The sequence below is a fragment of the Lissotriton helveticus genome, chromosome 2_1 (assembly GCF_964261635.1).
Source record: "Lissotriton helveticus chromosome 2_1, aLisHel1.1, whole genome shotgun sequence".
Classification (NCBI taxonomy): domain Eukaryota; kingdom Metazoa; phylum Chordata; class Amphibia; order Caudata; family Salamandridae; genus Lissotriton; species Lissotriton helveticus.
The window spans coordinates 675200100-675220466 of record NC_136059.1 but is presented as its reverse complement, the minus strand read 5'-3'; positions in this window follow the sequence as shown (position 1 = coordinate 675220466).

Below are 20367 nucleotides of genomic sequence, written 5' to 3'. Positions count from 1 at the left end.
GATTGAGGGCTGCTGAGACCGTAGAGTTGATCATGGTGGTCAGGCGCCTTGTAGGGTCTTCTGTAATGGGTGTATAGTATCGTTCATTGTTTAGTTGGCAGAGGCATTCATTTCTGTAGTCGGTGGATGACATGATTATGATTGCTCCGCCTTTGTCTGCCTCCTTTATCGTGATCGAAGTGTCATTCACCAGGTTTCTTATTGCCTCGGTTTCTTTCCTCGACGTGTTCTGATAGCTGGATCTTGGACGGGTAGATGTGATTTTCTTCAGAACAGCTTTCTCAAAAGTTAAGATTTCCAGTGGTACCATGCCTGAGTGGGGAGTGACAGTCGATGGATTATGGAGTCCTGTGTCATTGTTGTCTCTGGTGGACTCTTCCTTAAAGTATGACTTCAAACATATTTTGCGGAAGAAGTTTTGAAGCTCGCAGTTGGTATGAAAGTCGTCAATGGTGAGTTTGGGGACAAACCCCAGTCCCCGTTTGAGTACGGTGGCTTCTGTGTCTGTAAGCACTTTTTCAGAGAGGTTCACAGTTAGTTTTTCTTCTCCTGGGAGCTCCGCAGTTCCCGCGTTGTTGGGGGGGGGTTTGGTTTTGCCATTGTACTTGTTTCGGTTGTTGTTGGTTGCCTCTTCTTCTTCTGCCTCATCCTCTGCCCCAGCCTCTGTCTAAAAAAGGTTGAGGTTTGAAAGGGGCAAAGAGTGGTTGGGGGCCCAGCGGGTATTGTGTGGTGCTTGAAATGCTGGTGCTGATTGGTAGGCCGGTGGCCATAGCCGAAAGTTTGGTTGTGTTGTTGTTGATTGTTGCCACATGAGTCAGTACTGGAGTTGCTGCCTGACGAGTAAATGCGTCTGCGAGAGCTGGCACTGTCGTCTGATGAATAATCTTCTCTTGAGCAAATGTAGTTGTCCTTAGGATAAGGGTGTACCCTCTGTTTGCTAAACCGGACAATGTCCTTTTGTAGTTTGTTGACTTTCTGTTTCATAAGATAATCCTTGTTATTATTGATCTCCTTTGTGATCTCTTCAAGTCTGGCTTTAAAAGCGGCATTAGCAATGGTTGCTTTTAGGGCTCCCTCTGCTATTGTAATCTTCTTATTCAGTTCTGCTAGGCGTTTAGCTGTCCTGATAATTAAAACCAGAAGGTCATGGGTACATTTCCAGGAGACCATTGACCATTCTTCCTTCAATTGTTTATCTTCAAGGAAGATCCAGGGTGAATTGTTGACTATCAGGCCGTTGGGGGCTATGTTAGCCCTCAGGTATTCAGTCATAATGGCACCACGCATAATGATTTTCATTAGCTGCCACTTCATATTGGTGATGGTAGTCCAGCCGCTATTGGTCCTACTACTTGTAATGCCTCCATCTTGATCAAGTAATGATGGGGTCCGTAGTATTTCAGACACTGCATTCCTCATCGAAGGCGAGTGCATGGTTGAGCTCCATTGTAGAAGGTGAGGGGGAAAAGAGGGGGGCTTTGGGTTAGGAAGGGTGTAGAGGTGGTGCTGCGGAATCGTAGCACTGAGGTATGGCAATAAAAGGGTGACATGAAACCTCTCGGGGCGTGGTAAGGCAACATGACAAAATATTTTTTCTTTTATCCCTTCCCCTTCCATCCCCCCTCTAGGAACTGCACTCCCCTTGTTTACACGTTCTCCTCGGAGCCAGGTGTGCAGGACCTGTTTAAATATTGGCTCCCACCCCTCTCTGTCTCAAGGATGTGAGTTGTGTAATTTACCTTTTTGTCATTGCTGAATTAAGACTATGTTCCCCTGTGTTACCATGCCTCCTTTGTCTGGCCAGTGTATGAGTGTGTTTGCCATTGGCCACCATTTGTCGTTGTTCCCCATGCTTTATTGCCAGGGGCATTTTGTATAGTCAGTGGCCATAGGCCTGAATGTGTTCTTTATTTTCCATGCCTCCTGCGTGTCGCTTGACTGTGTGGTTGGCAGCCATTTTGTGTAGGCAGGCAGTGTGCTTTTTCCATAGGCCTGCATGTTTTGTTTGTTGTGACCATGCCTCCTTGCTTGTTGTTGTTGTTATGACCATGTGGATGGCGGCTATTTTGTGTACGCAGCCAGTGTGCTTTTGCCATCAGCCTGCATGTCTTCATTGTTGTGGCCATGCCTCCTTGCTTGCTGTTTGTCCATGTAGTCGGTGGCCATTTTGTGTAGCCAGCCAGTGTGCTTTTGCCATTGACCTGCATGTCTTCTTTGTTGTGGCCATGCTTTCTTGCTTGCTGTTGACCATGTGATCGGTGGCCATTTTGTGTAGATAGCCAGTGTGTTTTTGCCATTGGCCTGCATGTCTTCTTTTTTGTGGCCATGACTGCTTGCATGTTGCTGTGAGCATGTGGCTGGCGGCAATTTTGCATAGGCAGCCAGTGTGTTTTTGCCATAGGCCTGCATGTCTTTGTGGTGGCCTTTACTCCTTGCTTGCTGTTTGACCCTGTGGTCTGTGGCGATTTTGTGTAGCTAGCCAGTGTGCTTTTGCCATAGGCCTGCATGTCTTCTTTGTTGTGGCTGTGCCTCCTTGCTGGTTGTTGTTGTTTTGGCCACAAGGCTGTTGGCCATTTTGTGTAGGCAGCCAGTGTGCTTTTGCCATAGGCCTGCATGTCTTCTTTGTTGTGGACATGCCTCCGTGCTGATTGTTGTTGTGGCCATGTGGCTGGTGGCCATTTTATGTAGGTAGCCAGTGTGCTTTTGCCATAGGCCTGCATGTCTTCATTGTTGTGGCCAAGCCTCCTTTCTTGCTGTTTGACCATGTGGTCGGTGGCCATTTCGTGTAGTCAGCCAGTGTGCTTTTGTCATAGGTCTTCATGTCTACTTTGTTGTGCCCATTCCTTCTTGTTTGCTGTTTGACCATGTGGCTGTGGTCATTTTGTGTAGCCAGCCAGTGTGCTTTTGCCATAGGCCTGCATGTCTTCTTTGTTGTGGCCATGCCTCCTTTCTTGCTGTTTGACTATGTGGTCGGTGGCCATTTCGTGTAGTCAGCCAGTGTGCTTTTGTCATAGGCCTGCATGTCTTCTTTGTTGTGGCCATGCCTTCTGCTTGCTGTTTGACCATGTGGCTGGCGGTAATTTTGTGTGTTATGCTTGAGGCCTAGAAGCTCAATGCTCATTCTAAGGGCCTCATTTATGAGAAGTGTTGCATAGTTGCGTGGAAGTAGTGATGTGACAAATCTGCCTGCGCCCTTCTTGCGAAATGATGGATGTGTCATATTTACTGTATGACACATCATGTTGCAAGGAATGACACATATGTCAGTATTACTGACATATCTGTCAGCGCAAAAGTGGAACATTGCTGGAGTTATGAAGAAAGTGTGACGCAACTCCAGCAATGTCCCTTTCACATGGGGCAAAACCCATGTGAAAGGACATGCATCACCCTTATGCCTGCCATGAGGCAGGCGTAAGTTATTGACGCATTGGTGTCCTAGAAGTGCCGCAGTGAAATCTTGTAGATTTCGCTGCACCACTCCTACAACCCTTTTTTGCAGGGGAACGCCCAACCTGCATACATTATACCTGGCACAGGTATAATTTAGCATAGGGGTTTACGAAGTGACGCATCTACCTAGATACTTCACTTCGTAAATATGGCGCAATATGGCGCATTATTTAAGCCGCCGATGCGTCACAAAAAGTGACGCAACAGCGGTGCAAAAGTGATGCAGGGGCTCATTAATAAGCCCCTACATGCACTGTTTTGAACAGTGTTTTATATACTATGATATAATTTGTTTTAGTTTTTCATTTGCACTACTCCTTGGTTCCCAAAGTGCAAAGGGTTCAATGTTCATGTCCCCTTCCCTTAGTGCATCAGCAATTATATATTTTTTAGATAATATTTTTTTGATAATTTTTTCACAAACTTTTTTAATTTATATTTTTTCAATTTTTGAAAATGTCTTCCTAATTTTTTTTTATTAATCTTTTATATTTTTCTGAATTTTTTGTTAATCTTTTTCAAGTTAATTCCTTTAATTATTTAAATTTTTTTTCTTATTTTTAAATTGCTTTAAAAACTTGTTTTACTTTTATATTATTTTGTTCTAATTTTGCTTTTCTTGTTTTCCTAATATCTGGCATCAACCCAATGTCTGCTATAAGCGCACTGCCGCACAATATGATTACATTTTTAAGGATTATTTCATTGTCACCTGCACCTCCCTGAGTCCCACATTCAATCCCAACTTGATGCACATAAAGCAAATAGTTACATCTGCATGTTGCTGCTGCTCTTTCTTATCCTTCCTGAGTGTACATGATAGATTATTTTGGTGTGGTTTAATAAATGAATACACTATATTGTTAATTAATTATAGCCTAAGTAACCACACTAAATGATATTGTTTGTTTGTACTACTAAATCAACTGTAACAATGCCACTTTTCACTGATGTTTTTCTGGCTTGGTTGCTATTAGGTGCACAAAAGAAGAGACATTACCCACAGGACTGCCATACAGAAGGCATGTGCACAATGTGACTTGTAACTGACCACGCAACATAGACATCTCTTCAGTTTGTGCTGATAAGTGCCACTGCCAACTGGCAGCTTCAAGATGGTCCCAAAGAAAGGTGATGCCAAAAAGTTGGTCAGTGGAGATGAGAAGAAGCTGATTTCCACCACTGGTGTGCCTGCAAGAACCATTTTTGGGCAAAGCATTGGCATCACAAAGTATATATACACAATATAGGAACAAATAAATAGCATTAAAAATACAGGGGCATATTATCAAAAAAGGGCGTTACATTATCGCCGCTTTTAAAGCGGAGATAATGTGCTTGATAATATGCTCTATGAATTCCAATCGAAGCCCATGTTAGATGTGAAGACATCTAACATGGGCTTCGACTGGAATTCATGGAGCATATTATCAAGTACATTATCGCCGCTTTATCAGCAGTTTCCTGCCGATAAAAGCGGCGATATTGTAACGCCCGTTCTTGATAATATGCCCCACAGTTTTTAAACAACAGGTAGTTCATTCATACAATAAAATCAATACCACTTCAAATCCATTCCTATATACATGTAATGCAAAGATGGACTTGAAGTATATACAAACAGGCTAATAATTGACCACATATTTTTTATCACAAATCTCAGAGGAATTTAAACATTGAAAATATGTATGAATTTAAATTAATTTATATTCAAGATTCATCTTGTTCGCTAGGTTACCCTTACTGCAGTTTTGTTACACTTAAACCAAACCGCTTGCAAATAGCAAAGCAAAGACAATTACAGGGGAGGTATCACTATTTAAAATTCTATAAGCCACAAGATATCTGGTGAAACCCAAGTTCCGACATAAAGGTCCGATCCATTTCCGGCGTGACCTAAGATACCCTGGACAAAAAACTGTATATATATCTCGTCTTCGGCTTTCCAAGCCACATGCCAGTCAAATGCTAAAGATTGGGTCTTTATTCCATTTAATAGTAAAAGATTTCAGAGGGAGAATACCCAAGCAAAAATAGATATAGAACCGTTTAGCTAAAGATGGAGAAATGGATTCTAAAAATTCCTCAAAACATGTAAAGGGTTTCTTTCTAAAAACCTACTAGTCAAGGAACCATTTAACGTGTTGTTAGCATAAACCTCCTGGTTGTATTACCAATAGCAGGATTTCAGGACATTAAGGTCAGCTTTTCAAATATTTAATGGGTTAGCACACAGCCTGTGCAGTCCCAACCTACTCATCAGAAACACATTTTACCACATTACTGACGTGGTGCATGCTACATTTAGTAAATCTACAAGGGAGTCTCTGTACTCACTTACCTCGGGTGTAAGCCATAAATGGACCCAATAAATGAGCCGTCTAAGTGCGGCCAGATCTGCAATTATTTTTTTTTCCTAAGTCAAGGTATAGGGGAATAAGAGGCAAAGTGGTTGGAACAGAAACCAACTTCCTTTCAAATTAGTTTTCAGCAGTGGATAATAAAGAAGCATCAGTGCAACCCAGGTCTCAGCACTATAAATTGTAGCGCATTGGGCCTTAGCACAATATACTTCAAAGGCCAGTGAGACCGAACGTGAGCTTGTTTGCCTATGCAATCTGATGATGGTGTCCTACCTATGCTCAATTAATAATGAGCTTTTGCTAAGTTTCCCTTTTTACTTAAAATTGTCCATTACTTGTACCCCCAGGTAATCAAAACTCTGCATCCTCTCTAAGGCTTCTCCACCTGCTCAGATGATGGAGTGTTTAGCCAACCCCTTCCCAAGCACCATATATTTGGTCTTATTAACACTGAGCTCAAAGCCCCCAGACATACAGAAACCTGAGAATTTATCAACCAGCAGCTGGAACCCTAAGGTTCTTTTGGAAATAAGGAAGGACTCATAAGCAAATAAAATAATAGGTACCTTTTTGTTGCTCTAGGCAGGAGAATCATGTCTAGAGTTCACCTAGATGTCTACTACATTATTCATATAAAGGAAGAATAGCGTTGGAGCAAGAACGCACCAATGGCACACAGCAAACTGAATAGGAATGCATTCAGTTAGTTCACCAAAATGACCACAGCGAACCAGGGCCAAATTCTTTTTGTGGAGTTGAAACATAAGGTGATTCAGATTCCCAGGGACCCAATAGTTCCCCATAGTTCATAAAACATGCCACAAGTTAGTGCGTGGGCTAAGATCAAAAGCAGCTCTAAGATCTGTAAATGCGACGTAAAGTTTTTGGTGACGTAATAATTTCCAATAGAATGAGGCAAATCTAAAAATTTGGTCAGAGGTACTAATCTTTGGCTGAAAAACCAGCTTGAAGGGCAGACATAATATTATTAGAATACACCCAGTTTGACAGTTTCTCAAGAACTTGTTTAGCAAAGATCTTTTGCGCATTATCTATTAAACTGATTGGTCTGTAGTTTTCGAGGTACATGCATCACCTATCTATATATTGTAATAATCTCAGCTCCTCTCCATGAGTCTCGTATCTCCCCCCCTACTGCTATGGCATTCGAAAGTAAATTTAAATAAACTGTCCAGATCTGGAGATCTGATTTGTATAGATCTCCTGGGATTTTATCCGGGCCAGGTGCCTTGGCAGATTTTAACAAGGTAACAGCTCTAGCTATATCCTCAAGGCTAAAAACAACTGGGTCAGAAGCCTCTATAGCATCAGGACGAGATGTATCTAGAATAGTCGCCTGGTCTCTGCTCAGTCACAAATGATCTTTTCCCTCATAGAGATCAGAGAAACGGTACACCCATTTTCCTGCGGAAATATGATGATGGTAGCTTTTCACCTTTTATGTTCTAAATTGGGCTATTTGACTCCTAAAGGATCAATTGTAATTTGTTTTAATAGCACACAACATATCTTTTCAAATATTTACAGCTCAATTATTTTTTTCTTCAGCTATTAGAGTCCTGTCACCACCTAGTTGACCTAAAGCAAAACCTAGTCTGTCTGTAGGTGAGAACGTACCATTTTACCTCTTTGCACATGGCTGGTTTCTTAAGAACCACATCTTTATAAAATAACTTGTGTAGCTCTTTAAATAACAAACTATGTATATTTAGAATTGGGACTTCTGCTTCACTGAACCCTACATAGTTCCACAGAAAGGTAACGAACGACCCATATATCCGGGTCAGCAGTTTTTGATTGGACAAAATACTTGGCCATAAGACATAACGCCTACTACTAGCTAATGTGGGTTCCGCCACTAATGTCTAACATATATTTGTTTTCCTTTCCATGGATGCCCCAGTTGGTATTAAATTCAGGGAAGCATGATCACTATCAGGTCACCGATATCGACCAGGAGTGGTGACAGTCTCACATCTAAGTTAACAAAATCGATAACACTTGTATAGGAACCTGTCCTGAAAGTGGAGGCTCGATCTAGATCAGAAGTGATACGTACATTACATGCCCTCTGCCAGCGATTAGAGAGGCTAATTTGAGTGCAGTGACTGAAAAGTTAGCCCTGGGTTTCCCTGTTAATGATGGAATGCAACACATTTCATCTTCCTATTCTATGATCTCATTGATATATGAGGAAGGTTCATAGGCTATAGTAAAATCACCAGTCAATACTATTTTTGTGTTTGGATGTAAAGAGTCTAAAAGTTCTTCAAAAATAGATAAAGTGGGAGATTCCTTACCTCGCCAAGGTCGTTCTTACATATATGTTTATAAAAACCAAGCTAAGCCCTGTGGGGAGGGTAACAATAGGGCATTAAAGTGTATGAGCTAAATACATTATTCCTAATTAGAATCAGTGAACCCCAAATTTTCCTCCCATTGCGCTCGGGAGGTTTTTGCTTCCACACTAAAAGTAATAATCCCATCTACAAACACTTTTTCAGAAGCCCAAGCCTCTTGGAACATGCAAACATCATGATCACCAACATACAACATCCAATCAGATCGACCAATTTTGATTAAATTCCTGCTAAATTCCGAGATAGTAGGCAAATACTAGTGGGCATAAAATGGCCTCGGCATGCATGGTAATTTTTCCATCCACCAGTCTCCACGAATCAGACCTCTGTCTGGCTCTAGCAGACTTTTTAACAAGACCACCCGTGCATGACAGGCCAGCTGTAATTTCTTTTCCCCAGCATTTAGCCTCACTTCCATTGAAGAATACAATGCAACCAGATACACCCAAAGTAGGGCTTCTGTTACCATTATTAAAAGAGTTGACAGTTGCTCTAATTAGATCAGATAGTACACTTCCAGATAATACACTCTCGGGGGTAAGCAGGAGTAACGTACTATATGTCCATCCCTTGGTGTGGTAAAGTGCTCCTCAAAAATAGAAGGGAGAAAATTGTAGAGGTGGGTGAAACATTCCATTCCTCCCTCTGAATTGGTGGGATGTGGTGACTCAGCATGACTCTTGTACTGTGGAGTCCCAGACAAATTCTTCCAATCACCACATGGCTGAATTTTGTTTTTGTCCGAGGCTTCAGAACAGTAAGTTGGTGAGCGCAAGTAAGATTTAGCATCCCCTTGCACAATTCTGGGTGCTAGGGTGAAGTTTTTCTAACGTTAGTGGTTGTGAGCATTCGTGGTCTGAATGCTTCTGTTCGAGAAGGAAATCTACTTGGGTGGCAGCAGAATCAACTTGAGTGGCTGCACACTCTTGTGCACTACGTGGTTCCATTTGCACTGATTTTTCAGCATGTAACTCTGCGGAACTCCAAGGAGTCAAATTCCTCAAGATCTTCCCACCCCTAGAGAAGACATGATTACCATACTTGCTATGGATTCAGCCATGTGAGAACGCCTGATCAACTTTGCATCTAAAAAAACTAGAAGAAATTTGATATCACATCACTGTCACAACAGGGTGCACAATACTATAAATTAAGCTGCCATCCAACATTCAGCAGCCTGGAGAACCAATTGATGTGGTGACTGACTAGCTAAACTCTAAGCAAGGTATGGTCCAAAAAATGGCAACCACTTCCCATCTTCTTTTTGAGGCTTCAATTCATCACCAGATGTCATAATCCTGAAGGAGCCCCGCCAAACCCTAATGGGTCGAAACACATCAATATTTAAGAGGGGGAGACTGTGGGAATGTACTGATGAACAATCATTGCAGTCCTACACTATTTCTACAAAACATAATTTCTACATGGAATAAAGACCCTGAACTAATTCCTAAGAATATGTACCAGTTACTGCAAATTCAATATGATGGTTTACAATATAATATAAGGAGCCGTGTGTGTAAAGAATCTGATGTTTTATGACTGCTCTGTTCAAGAAATTAGGACTTATTACATCAGGTTATGGGCATTCAGTTTATTCCTCTAAAAGAATGTATTCATGCAAATTCGTTCATTGCTTTGACATTCAGTGTAAGAAACTGGGCTACTGGTTGAAGGGGTGAAACTTTATTCAACCAGCAATCACAATCCGTGTCAGGGTAAAATTACAAGCAAACCCCAAATCAACCTGTGCTCAACCCTCTGGTAACTTGGCACAGAGCAGTTATGCTTAAATTAGAGGTAATGTGTACAGTATTTATGCAGTAAATCAAACAGCAATAAAGTGAAAACACAAAATAAGAAATATTCCAAACCAATTTAAATAATCAGAGTAAAGTTTAATAAATAATTCTTGACCAGAATGTCAAAAATAAAATCAGTAGAACCGGAGATATGGAATTTTAAAGATTTAAAAGAAAATAGCAGCAAAAAGCATAAAGCGCCAATTGTGGTTATCTGGCCGCTCCGACCAGGACCAAATTACAAGTACAGGCTGATGGCGATAGAGCCTGGGCTGGCTACAGGGACCCAGTTAGGCCTGCTGTACAAGAGTACCGTAAATCGTTTCCAGGTCCCACGTCAAAGAAGTGTCGCGCAGCTGAGGCGATGCAAGTTCCTCAACGTAGATGCATTATGCAGTGTCTGGTCTGGTCTGAGGAACTGCGTGAGTGTGATGCGAGGTCCTGCATCATCATCGAGGAGCCTGTCCACCTAGGGGTTTGAATTGCTTTGGGAAGATCCACGCGGCAGAGGCAATGCATTGGTTCTGCTCGAGGTTGCGCCATCCAGCAGAAGAAATTTGTCGGTTCTGCTGGATCTACGGATAGGCTGGCAGACCACCGTCAGGTCCATTTCCAAGGGCCCAAGATCAATAGTTTGACCCCGTGTCTCACCAAAGTCTTGGAATGGATGACCTCTTCTTTTTTAAAGTTAAATGGAGCCAAAACGGACGTCATGCTTTTGGGCTATAAAGCCCCAATCAACTTGGACCACTGGTGGCCGCATTGTCTGGGACCCCCTCCGGTGCCTAAGACCCAAATAAAAAGCTTGGGGGTCTGACTGGACTCCTCTTTAGGATTCCAATACCAGGCCAAGAAGGTGGCCGCGACTTAATACGGATTGATGAGAGTCCTTAAGAAAGTCCTAGATCTTCTTCCATTTGAAGCCAGACGCGTGCTGGTCCAGTCGTTGATTCTTTCGCGGCTGGACTATGCAAATGCTGTCTATATGGGGGCCCCAGCAGGTCCCATAAAAACGCTGCAATCTGTGCAGAACTGTGCAGCTCGTCTGCTCATGAAAGTCCCTAAACGATGTTCGGCTAAGGCCTCCCTTCGGTCGCTTCATTGGCTACCAATTCAGGAAAGGATCATGTTTAAAACCTTGTGTTTGGCGCATAAGTCCATCCATAATATTGGCCCTACCATTCTTGATCCCCTGTTCGGCCACCATCAATCGGTGAGATCTCTTAGATCTAACCAGCGAAATTTGCTGGTAGTGCCCAGGGTGAAGCTGGCCCGGATGGGTGGCCGCCAGCTTTCTCTCCAAGCAGCCAAAGGATGGAACAAACTCCCAGATAACATCAGGCATGTTTCCCGTGTATTCACAGGCAACCGAACCTCACCGCGAACCACTACAGTGAGTAAAAGCCGCATTAACATGCTCTTTGATTAACAGCTGGGATTATGGTTTCTAATTTTCACCCGCGTTTTATCAATTCGAGCACCTGGAGCTCTTACAATCTTTTTTCCTTATGTTTCAGATTAACACGTTCTATCGATCACCTAACATATCAGGGCACTTTTTTTCTGCACTAAAACAACACGCCCCTATATTTGGCGCACTAAACACGGTATTCCCTTATATTTGTCTCATACATGAGACATCATCACAAGCACCTTAGTCATCATCCCTCACCTCGGTATTTTCGTTTTACACAGTCACTATAACGTGCTTAACATCATATACTGATCCTTAGTGATCACACATTTTTTTCCTTCTCGTAGAGTAACCCCCTGATGAAGGGCTCCACGATAGCCCGAAATTCATTGGGATTTGTCATCCATGATGTGATTTGCAATTTATGATGAACACGCAATGGATACGATGTATTATATATTTCTTGCAACCATGAAAACAATGTGTTGAACCAAAGAACTAAGAACTTGACTATCAATTTTGAAAAAAACTTTATTAAAAACATTTAAAGTGAACAAGACTCGTTTCAGTCTCACCAGCAGTGCTTGGAGTAGTCTGCCCCCATGTTGGGGCAGCTTTAAAATAACTTTCTAAAAGTGCCATTTTCAGAACTGTGGCTAAAAATCTAACTTTACCATTAAAAAGGGCTTTTTATTATAATTCTTTAGACAACAAACTTGATCTGTAAACATGCTCCCATTTGGAAGTTGCAGCCTATTAAAGGCAATATTGTAACTCCAATGTCATCCAATGGGAGATGTAGGCCTTGCAGAAGTGAAACACAAATATAGGAGTTTTTCACTACCAAGACAATTAAAACTTAAAAACACATGTCCTACCTTTGCAATACACTGCACCCTGCCCTGGGCTGTTCAGGTGTACTCTTGGGATAACTTATATGTATTAAAAAGGAAGGTTTGAGCCTGGCAAAGAGTTTATTTTGCCAGGTCGAAATGGCAGTTTAAAACTACCCACAGGCTACATTGGCAGGCCTGAGACATATTTAAAGGGCTACTTAAGTGGGTGTCACAATCAGTGCTGCAGGTCCAATATTCATAGTTAATTTGCAGGCCCTGGACACATGTAATATAACTTAACTAGGGACTTACAAGAAAAATAAATATGCTAATTGTGTCACTTTCACCATGATTCAAGGAGAAAGCACAAACACTTTGGTTCTAGTAAGCAGTGATAAAGTGTGCAGAGTCCTAAAAGCTAACAAAAAAGGGTTGGGAAAACAGGAGGATGAAGGCAAAGTGCTTGGGGATTACTATGCTGAAAGGGCCAAAATCCAACATTCGGCAAGTGGGCTACATCTGTCTGAGTCTGCCTTTCAAAGTAGAGGATAAGTAAAAGGTCAACTGAGAAGGATGCCGGTAAATTTTGGAAACAAATTCCAAGTTTTTTAGGTGATGCAACAAGGCTGGCAAACTACTTGCCAATTATTTGAAAGTTAAATCTCAAAGGTCTAGAATTGTTAAGATTTTAGATGAGAGTGGAAATGCTCTTTTTAAAAACAATAATATTTTGGATTGCTTTACTTATTTTATGCAAATCTTTATACACCTGACTACTCTCCCACTGAAGAGGCATTGGATTCCTATTTTCACTCTCTTTCGCCAAGACAGCAAGAGGCGCATGATCTTTCTTTTCTAGAAGAGCCTATTTTGATTACTGAACTAAAGTTTGCTCTTAGTGCTTTATCTAAAGATAAAGCACCGGGTCCGGATGGCTTTACTGCCGAATTTTCCTCTTGTTTTTCGTATCTTTTCTTTCCCCATTTACTTGCTTTATATCAGTCTTTCCTTTCACAAAATGAAGCTAAAGGGACAGTTCTAGAGGCTATTATTTGTTTGATCTTTAAAAAGGATAAGGACCCCTCCTTATGTGCCAATTATAGGCTTATTTACCTTATTAATTTAGATTGCAAGCTTTTTGCCAAGATTCTATCAATCAGGATTTCTCCTCTAAGTCCTGATATGGTTGGGCTCAAGCAGACTGGATTTGCCAAGAGAAGACACATGACTGACAATTCTAGGTTGTTCTGGATATTCTACATATGGGTTTTTCTACCAGTACTCCTATGCCTGCTGTGACTTTAGATGCTGAAAAGCCCTTCAACCGTGTCAAATGAAAGTTCATGATGCAGGCCTTACAATGGCATGGGTTTATGTCAACCTTTATTAAATATGTAGGTTTATTATATTCCTCACCGATGACGTCTGTTTTTCTAAATCGTTCCCAATCATCATAGTTTTCCCTTTTACGGGGTACCACACAGGGATGTCCTCTCTCCCCATTGCTCTTCAGTTTTTCCTTAGAAACCTTCTTACATACATTACGTAATTCATCATCATTCCATGGCTTTCAACGTAAAGATACTGAAATTAAGTTCTCAGCCTATGCTGATGATGTGATCCTTTCTGTCTCTCAACCGGAAACATCAATCCCGGCCTTTACAAATAATTTATCATTGTACTGTAACCTATCTCACACTTAGTGTTTCAAAATCTGAAGTGCTCCATCTCAATAAATATTGTTTAAAGAGTATGTTTGATGGTACCAGGCTTAAATGGTCTCCACACAACATCAAGTGTTTGGGGATTAAATATTCTACTTCCATGGTAAAGACAATGCAGATCAACTTAGAAGATGTTCAGCATAAGATTCTTCAGATGACCGAGAAATGGTCCCCATTATACTTATCTTGGTGGGGAAGTTTGTCCACTATCAAAATTATGTTTTTACCTGTCATTCATTTTTCCCTGTCGATTTTACCTATTAAATTAACAGTGACATATTAAAAGTTATTAAATAAGTCAATTAGAGCATTTTTATGGAATGGTAAAAAAGCGTACATCTCTTTAACATCTCTTTGTAAACCCAAGGATTTGGGAGGTGTAAGTTTCCCACATTTTCAGCAATACCATAATGCCTGTGTCTTAAAACAAGTCTTAAACCTCCATGAACTTTTTCTGCTCCATTAAGTATTCTAGTCTCCTGTCTTCCCTTATCCTCACAAGGTCCTTATCCCGGATACAGCAGTTCTTAGAATCCTCTATATGGCATAACAAATCTCTCAAAATTTCGAACCGAACTATCTTTTGGAAAAATTGGACTCTGAAATATATAATTCAAATTAAAAAGTGCTGTGCGACATCTCTCCTCTTACTTTTTCTGAAATCCAAAACAAATTTGCTATTCCTTCTAGTTATGCCGTCAAATATGAGGGCCTCAGGAATGTTCTTAGGCAGGCCATCTCTACACTCAGTCTCAATTTCATACAAGCCCCTCGCCTCCTGTTCCAATTGCATTTTTGTCATCCCTTAAAGCTTCATATGTATATATATATATATATATATATAAATATATGCATTATGTTACTCCTTCCGATCCTAAGTCTAAAGTTGAGATATTGTGGGAATCTGACCTCAGCATTCCTTATCTTTAAGAGATTGGGGTTCCATTTGAAATAAAATACACCATACATCACCTAATGCTAGCACCACATAAACCCTTTATTATTTGTATAATAGACTATAAATTTCCCCATTATCTTTGCACAAATATAACCCAAAACATTCCAACATGTGCTGGTCTTGTGAAGCTCTTGCTGGTACATATCTACACATGTTTTTTCATTGTCCACAAACCACTGTTTTTTGGTTACAGGTTTGCAGGACTATCCCTATTATTTGTTCTATTGATTTCCCTTTTGAGGTTAAGGGTATTTTTCTAGGAAGTTCTTCCCGCTTTTGGTCAATATTGTAGGAAGGTGGATATCTGACTATGGTTACCCCCAAACCTTTTGCCTAGTGTTTAGCTGGTTTTTTACTTATTTGGCCTGGGATCCTGCTATTCAGGGCCCCAGGCTAATTGCCCTCTCCTTAAAATGGACTCCATGTACCTTAGGCACATTACCAATTGGAACTGGTTCACCTTATTGGCCCCTGTAACAGTGTACCCTAGGTACCCAGGGCATAGGTGGTTCCAAGGCCTACCAGGGGCTGCAGCATGTATTGTGCCACCCCTGGCCTGGCCTCCATATTTGACACAACTGGCTGATCACTCAGCTGGGGTAAGTCGGTGTAATCACCCCTTACTTAGGTGCAGTATGCCTATGCCTAACCTAAAATGGGCACATATGTTCCTATCAGCCACTCCTATGGAAGACCTCATCAATCCTGGAGGCAGAGTGCTTGGAAATATGTGAGATGGTGCTCTGGCATGAGCTGAGCCTGTCTGCAGCTTTCGGAACCATGTCCTTTAGCTGTTTCATGATACTGCCATACCATATACTCTTAAGTGCATTATGAACCTCGCGGTTAAATGCTATCTTTGGTTTGGCTTTATCAAAACATGTCGAGTACGGTGTCATACGAATTGGAATACTACCCCCTCGCCAGTTCTGGCGACGGGGGTAGCATTCCACCCTTCTAGAGGGATACGACATGTACCTAACCTGACCCCCAGTTAAAGTTAAACAGAGCCTCAGCATCACAAAATGGATGCTGCCACCACAGACACAAGTCTGACCTCCTGCTGCTGGGAGTCCTTCCAGAGAGGGCAGCTTGGACAAAGGGTTTCCTGCCTTGGGAGGTGCTAGCACCACCCCAACAGGATTTTGTGTATTGGGTAGGACAGGGCTGAATAGAATCAGACATGCCTGGGGCACACAAGGTGTCCCTGTGCATATGCCAGTTCAAACCACTCCTGGAGCTCTCCAGCCCCAGTCCTGGTGCGAAACTGGACAAAGGAAAGGGGGTGTAACCACCTCCCTTCCTGGTCCCACCCAGAGGAGGGACCTAGCAGGTAATCCGGCCCCTAGATTTGGAATAAGAGTAGGGGCTGTGTCCCAAGACTTCAGATCATCCTGAACTCGACTTGAAACTAAGAAGAAGACTGGACTTCGACATTCTGCTGCACAGAAGAAGACTGAAGAGAATCTCCCCTGTGGCCAAGGAGTGACCACCCTGTGAATACAGGCACCAACCAGCAACTCGACGTCTGCTTTGCTGCCGCCTCCCGCCGGAGCCGGAGCCCAGAGCCTGACAAGACCCAGACTCCCAGACATCTCAGAGCCCGATCCACAGTCCCTGAAAAGAAGAGACCCGTGGAGGCACCGAGAGACGTGGGACCAGACAACTTGGAAGACCCCCGAAGAGCTGACTGCACAGCACCCGAGGCACCCTCGATGCTGTGCTTTGGGATTTGAGAAGCCTTACGCCCGAGCAGCATTTGCACCAAAGATCATCCCCCCAGCATCTCCACAATCTGTGTGGGGCCCTTTTGCACTTTGCCACTTGACGCGCCATCCCGGTCACTTGCCACGCGGCTAGTGGCCATCTTGGCAACGAAAACTACAATTTGCAATACTGGTCTGGTTGCTTTAGACTGGCCCTTGCTCTCCTGAAAAGGAGCACCCGCTCTGACCTTGCTTGTCTGAGTGTTAAGCTTTTTCCACTTCCTGCGTGGCTTGCATTAGCCAAGGCCTGTTTGCTCCAATCAAGTTGCCGACACCGCCATCAGCTAGAGCCTTTGTGGGACAGCTCGTGATCGACTCCTGGACGTCCTTGACCTCTTCGTGTCCACGTGGCTGTGGAGACAAGCTGCACCTCTTCACCTGTTTGCACCCGACATTGCCTGGTTCCATCCTGGTTCCACGGTAGTCACTGGCTAGTGACTTTGAACATTGTCCCCTCTGCTTTCAGGTCTTCACCTCTTCAGATCCACCCTTGGATCCACCGGAACTCTCCTCGACGACCCGCCTGCAGCATCTTCAGCTCCAAGCACCATCGACCTGCGTGACGAAACCCGACACAACTTCGCACCTGTGCACCCGCTTCCTGTGGGTGAGGTAACTCAGCAACGCTGGTGTTCCCACACTGGTATACACCTCTAGTGCCTGTGTCTAAAGTTTTATCCTTTTAGGTCCATCGGAAGGTTCCTTAAACACTAACTTTGTAACTTTTACACACCATTGACATTGCATTGTTGTATGCATGCACTTTAAGCACTGCACCCGAGTCCCGCGGGCCTTTCCCGACTTCATCACTGGTAGTCCCAAACAGCGCCGGTGATTCCCCAGGCCCTAGGCCTCTTTCCTTTCCCCATAGTGGTTCTTATACCACTATTTTAGTATATGGTTTAGATGGCCCCTAGGGCTCATCCATATTGTGCAACTTTTGTATACTTAAACTGTGTTTTGTTTTAACGCATTTGCTTCTGTGCTCATAAAGAGTATAGGGGATATTTGTAGAAATAAATCTATATATATTTTCAATATATATCTGTGTGGTGTCCTTTCATTTGGTATTCAAGGGGATTGTGTATGGTAAAACAGCTTGCTTTACATGCCTTTACAGAGTTTAGCCTAAGACTGCTTAGTCCATGCTACCCCTAGGATAGCTTGTCTATAAGGTTGACTTACAACCATCATCATAAGGGTTGCTTGGCATGATACAATGTGATCACTAGAACTAGTGAGCATCATATATCAGGCCAACTTCTCACAAATATGTTCTAAATTAGGCACATGTTTAGATCTGTCACTTGCTTGAGCCCCTCAAGTTATTACATCTAACTGGAAAAGTGCTGAAAATATTAATGTTACTAGTTGGTGGAATCTTCTCTGTTCTTATCATAGAATCGATACAGCAGCACATACATCGACGCTACAAATGATGAATAAGGACCTCTTTTGGTCTCTGCTTTCTAGGTACTTAAATAAAAAGTGTAAAGCCCCTAGCCATTCCACAAGGGTTTTCCAGCCACCATGATTGTTTTTTTCCATATTTTCTAAATGATCATATCTAAGTATTTGCCATTGTTACTATATGAGATAAGTTGATAATAATGTGACATTATAACATAAACTAATTATTAGTTAATATAAGTTTTATTACATGATACATGTGCAGATTTGTAATACATAATATTTATTCTTTCTCTCGTTTCTTCTTTTCTCCTTCTCTTTGCTCTTCTTCTGATATTTTTTTCTTTCCTTTTTCCTAATACACAAATACCAAAAGATGTAATGTTTTAAGTACAGAATCATTTAATTTAATATGTTTATCTTGTAATTCTACTTTTGTATTAAGTACTAGCAGCCCGTCCCGACGTTGTCTGGGTATGAATTGCTGCCGGCCAGTAGTATATTGTTTTGTAGGATTTCGTTTTGATAGCATTTCTTATCTCTTACAGGCCTGTGAAACGCTCCGGTTCACAGTGCACTGCTGATGCACTTAAGAGTGCGCATTCAGTAGTGTGTGAACTCGAGTTTCCCTACTTTATTTTTCCTTGCAATATTATATAGCGCGAACTCGACAACATGGCATGAGCACAATTTACATTACAGAAGAACACATTCATTTGTGGTAGGCACGGGGAGACAAAGCGATTTGCCTGGAATCACAGGATGTTGAGCTGATGCCAAGATTTGAACGTAGCTCCCCAGATCTAAAGTTCGCAATTCTAGAACTTGTGGCGGGAGGTGTGTCTAAAAGTGTATGTCGTGCTGGCCATCAATGAGAGAGACCTGTGCATTTTTCAAATCGGTGGTGAAAAAATATGAGTATGTTGCTGGAGATGTGGGCCGCCGTGCCACCAATGTACTTACCGGGGGAGGGAAAACACCCATTATTCCACAACTTTCTTTCCGCATACCATCACTCCGCATACTTTCATTACGAAAGTACCATGACTCTGCAATGCCATTATAACGCATATAGAACAGAGCCACCCAATAATCCCCCCGGGACTGGGTATTGTTAATAACAAAAGAAAAATGTCCAGGAAGGAAACATTCAAATATTGATTCACTTATTCTAATGGTGTCATAGATATGAACACTTAATTCATTGTAATTATAGGGATTGCATGCAGGACACTGTTACTGTATCGAAAATAGATTTTAATTCTCAATATCCATGTAGCTTTTCTCTTGTTGTAATTTTTTTCTGTTGTTGTAATTATGTTTGTATTAGATGTTTTTGTGCAACCATTTTGTCCTGAAGATGATCCCAAGGATCAGTAAGACCAACAGGGGACCGATACGTCGACGCACTGCGCCGTTTTTGCATAAATATCAAATGAATTGGAGTTCGATTCACCAAATGTATTGTGTTAATTCAAGTAAATATGGTTGAATCAATTGTCCATATTTTATGCGAAAGGTGTTTTTCTATACTACCATTGTATCTGTATTTATCATAACTGACCGGTAGTATTTTGTTGCCAGACTTTTACTTGGGAGAAAAGCTACATGTATATTGAGAATTAAAATCTATTTTTGATACAGTAACAGTGTGCTGCATGCAATCCCTATGATTACAATGAATTAAGTGTTCATATCTATAACACCATTAGAATAAGTGAATCAATATTTGAATGTTTCCTTCCTGTACATTTTTCTTTTGTTATTACAATGCTTGGCATTACATCTTATATGCTTTACCACGCATACATTTACAACGAAATTTGTTGTAAATGCATGAATGGTAAAAGCATGTTTTTTTTAATGTTTGGATAAGGTAAGTATTGGTATAGGGGTATATGTTTTGGGGTACTGAGGTATATGTTTTGGGGTGTTTGGGTATTTTAAGGGTTCAGATATAGTTTTGGGTTATGGGGTACAGGGGTAGGTTTAGGGTTTAGGTATAGGTATGGGATTTGGGGGTACAGGGGTATTTTTAGGGTTCAGAGCTAGGTTTGGGTTTTGGAGTATAGGGGTATATTTAGGGTTCGGGGGTAGGTTTGGGTTTTGGGGTACAGGGGTATTTTAAGGGTTCAGTGCTAGGTTTGGATTTGGGGTACAGGGGTATTTTAAGGGTTCAGGGCTAGGTTTGGGTTTTTGGGGTACAGGGATATTTTAGGGTTCAGGGGTAGGTTTGGGTTTTGGGGTACAGGGGTATTTT